Source organism: Protopterus annectens, chromosome 1.part0 (genome assembly GCF_019279795.1).
Source record: "Protopterus annectens isolate FY-2018-M chromosome 1.part0, PAN1.0, whole genome shotgun sequence".
In the NCBI taxonomy this organism is placed as follows: domain Eukaryota; kingdom Metazoa; phylum Chordata; order Ceratodontiformes; family Protopteridae; genus Protopterus; species Protopterus annectens.
In genome coordinates, this window is record NC_056725.1 from 93,717,867 (window position 1) to 93,722,359 (window position 4,493).

Consider the following 4,493-nt stretch of genomic DNA (forward strand, 5'->3'; position numbering starts at 1 on the left):
GACCAAAAGTATGAGGCAAAAATAAGAACATTCTGTGAAAATCTCGATAGTCGACAGGTGAGCCCTTAGAGATAAGACAGGTTATGGCATGCAGAGGAACAAAGGGAATCTAAACATGGCACAGACATGTGCAGTAGCAGGCATGACTCCGTAACATCTGACATCTAGAAAGTAAAGTGGTGGGGCAGCTGTAGATGTTGGCCATGCATAGAGGTACTTCTTACTGAAAACCTTTGTCTAGACCCCCAAAAAATATGAGCTAAACAGTTCTAGGGGCCATGAAATGCTTCTTGTTTCTTAAACTCCACATGACTTGTGTACCATAGCATTCTTACGGGGATGAGGGCAACTGCAAATCAGGGAACAGGGTTAAAATGCTTGTTTTCATTGCTAGCTACAAAAAGTAGAGCCAGTCACAAAACAAAATCACAACATTGAGCTGTTGCCTACTAGTCACCCTACTTCTAAAATATTAATAAAGGACTATACTATTACATGGAATTAGTAATAAAGGACTATACTATTACATGGAATTATTAATAAAGGACTATACTATTACGTGGAATTAGTAATAAAGGACTATACTATTAAGTGGAATTAGTAATAAAGGACTATATATAACAAAAGAAGGAAGCTACTGCACGACAGAGCAAAATCCCATAAAGAGAAGGCATCTCTGATCAGCACTAGTAGAAAGCTACGTTCTCTCATAAAAACATCCAAGGCCAACTTTGAGAGAAAAATCGCTATGGACACTAAAGATAACCACAAGGCCTTCTTCAGCTATGTTAGAAACCTGGGCGGAAACCCTCAGATATGTTCAGAGTTAGTTCACAATGACAAAAAATACACTGAACCCACAGATATTGCCAACATTCTGGCAGACAGGTTCAGTGCAAATTGCTCCCCTCCCTCACCCCCAAAAGAAGAAATACTTATCCCAGCTGAATGTAACCTCCCTGTCATCTCAGATGTCAAGGTGAGAACCGCCCTCAGCAAAGCTAAAAACACAGCATCAATGGGACCTGACGGTATCCCGGGTTGCGTGCTACGTGAACTCCAAGAGGAGCTAACCCGCACATAAAAATGCTATTTAACCTTAGCCTTACTACAGGATATGTACCTGAAAACTGGCGTACAGCAACAGTAGTCCCACTCCACAAAGGAGGCACCTCTACAGACCCTGGTAACTACCGCACCATAAGCTTAACCAGCCTGGTCTGCAAAGCTATGGAAAGAATTATTATGGAACTCATAAACAGAGACATTGGGGACTTACAGACACTTGATCCCTCCCAGTTCGGCTTTGTAAAGGGCAGATCCTGCCTTTTGAACCTGGTTGACTTTTCGAAACAGTCACTAGAGCCATTGACAAGGGCAAAGCAGTCCATACAGCCTACCTGGACTTGGCTAAAGCTTTCGACACAATACCCCACTCTGGCATCATAGACAAGCTCAACAGCTTAAATGTAAATCCATATGTCACAAGATGGGTGGCAAACTAGCTAAAGGATAGAACCCATAAAGTCAAAATCGCTGGAGCCATGTCAGACTCAAAGCCAGTGACAAGTGGTGTCCCACAGGGCACTGTCCTGGGACCTCTCTTGTTCGGCATTTATTTCTCAGATGTGAAAGCAAACATGGGAGGGTTGTGGCTGACAAAGTTCGCAGATGACTGCAAACTAGGCGCCATAGTCGATACACCAGCTGACACATACATCCTACAGAAAGGCCTCACTGAAATGGACAACTGGTGCCGGAGTCATGGCCTTAAACTAAATGCCAAAAATGTATAGTTATCCCCTTTGGGAAAAACAAAGTACCCACAAATTATCACATAGGCAGTAACCCACTGAGTACCAAAAAAGTAATCAGAGACCTGGGGACCCAAGTCGACAGTGACCTCTCATTCGACACCCACGTTGCCAAAGTGGTTAGAAAGACTTTCTACCTTGCCCACCTTATCATGAAGGGATTCACATCCAGATCAAAGGAGGTCATTGTGCCCCTGTACTCCTCCCCTATCAGGCCCATGATTGAGTACAATGCCCCATTTGGTATGTACCTCACCCGGCACTTGCAACAGCTAGAGAGACCCCAAAAGTACCTCACCAAGAGGATCAAGGGTCTCCAACATATGTCATATGCTGCCAGAGTAAAGAAACTCCAACTCTATTCAATACCATACCGCCTGCTCAGAGGTGATCTGTGCCTGACGTACAAGGCCATGTCCAATCAGGAATCGATGGACATGCTCCACCTCAAAAAATCCAAATCCATCAGAACCACAAGAGCTAAAGATTTAAACCTCAACACAAATATGAATAGGGCATGCTGGAGGGACAGATTCATAACTCAGAGGCTTCCCATACTCTGGAACAGAATCCCAGTTCATGTTAGGCAGAGCCCCTCACTGACTCTCTTCAAGAGAAATCTTGACGAGTGGATGGGAGATCGTAGGTTTACCCCAGGGGTCATCTCTGTGTCACTACTAGACAGAGGCACAGTAAACTAATTCTATTATGTAAGGGGGTCTTCACTGTGTCACTACTAGACAGAGGCACAGTATTCTAAATCTATTCTGTACACTTATGTACCGTTACATGGGGTGGCAAAAGCCACATCACTATGGCTAGGCTTATAAATGCCCCAAGGCAGATAGCCTAGTACCAAACTATGAAACTATGAAACTATTACGTGGAATTAGTAATAAAGGACTATACTATTACGTGGAATTAGTAATAAAGGACTATACTATTACGTGGAATTAGTATTAAAGGACTATACTATTACATGGAATTAGTAATAAAGGACTATACTATTACATGGAATTAGTAATAAAGGACTAAACTGTACATGGAATTATGTTTGTTTAATTTAACTATTGAGGCTGCCCACAAAAGTGTGCTAGCCTGTGTAACTGATTTATTGCTGCCTTCTGTATTTCTGGGTGTTTTCTATCTAAAAACAAAAAAAACAAAAAAATAATCCTTGTTTTCCCGCCTCTCCTCGACTAGTTTAGACTACTCAGAGACAGCTCCACGTGGTCCTGCAGAGTGGTCCTAGCTACAGAGAACTGAGAAAAGTGACTACTTTCCAGATTTAAGTATTTTTTCTGTTTTTTACTTGGAATACCTTCTCTTGCTTATTTTAAACAAGCTTATACTGTTTTTTTAACTGTTTGCTGCATTTTATAGTATCTGCACTTAAAATTTTACATGGTCGAAAATTAATCGAAAATCTGTTGTTTGTTTGTTTAATTTAACTATTGAGGCTGCCCACTAAAGTGTGCTAGCCTGTGTAACTGATTTATTGCTGCCTTCTGTATTTCTGGGTGTTTTCTATCTAAAAACAAAAAATACAAAAAAATAATCCTTGTTTTCCCACCTCTCCTCGACTAGTTTAGACCAGTTTACAGGCTTTGCTGTATTCTGGGCTGTGGTGTAGTTCCTGTGTTGTCCATTACCTTACTTAGATAAGAAGGAAGTTTCTTTGCTCACCAGTGGGAGTGGGGAGCCTTGAGCAGCCTATCTATCCCTGAAGGAGTGATGTCAGCACAAGAGCTGTAGTAATTGGTTGTTTTGGACCATTTCTAGCTCTTTTGAAGTTCCCTGTTTAAAATCCACCTCAGAGCAGTTTTTCTGGCTATACTACTCAGAGACAGCTCCACGTGGTCCTGCAGAGTGGTCCTAGCTACAGAGAACTGAGAAAAGCGACTACTTTCCAGATTTAAGTATTTTTTTCTGTTTTTTTTACTTGGAATACCTTCTCTTGCTTATTTTAAACAAGCTTATACTGTTTTTTAACTGTTTGCTGCATTTTATAGTATCTGCACTTAAAATTTTACCTGGTCGAAAATTAATCGAAAATCTGTTGTTTGTTTGTTTAATTTAACTGTTGAGGCTGCCCACTAAAGTGTGCTAGCCTGTGTAACTGATTTATTGCTGCCTTCTGTATTTCTGGGTGTTTTCTATCTAAAAAAAAAAATAATCCTTGTTTTCCCGCCTCTCCTCGACTAGTTTAGACCAGTTTACAGGCTTTGCTGTATTCTGGGCTGTGGTGTAGTTCCTGTGTTGTCCATTACCTTACTTGGATAAGAAGGAAGTTTCTTTGCTCACCAGTGGGAGTGGGGAGCCTTGAGCAGCCTATCTGTCCCTGAAGGAGTGACCTCAGCACAAGAGCTGTAGTAATTGGTTGTTTTGGACCATTTGTAGCTCTTGGTTAAACAGGGTTAAACTTTTTCTGGTTCCGCCAAGTCTGCTCTTCAAATTTTCCCTTAGAAAACTCTACTCTTAGAATAACCAGTCTACTCATTATATTATAAGCATAGCACTTGTTCTCAAAGCTTCTCTTCTAAGCAAGCACTCTCAAACTCAAGTAGCACTACATCCACCTACCACCCCAACCACTTCCCTTAAAGGCACAGCACTCTCTTATAATATTCTAACATGTCGAGTGGTAGATTGCTAGCATCTTCTCCTGTTCAGCTGGTT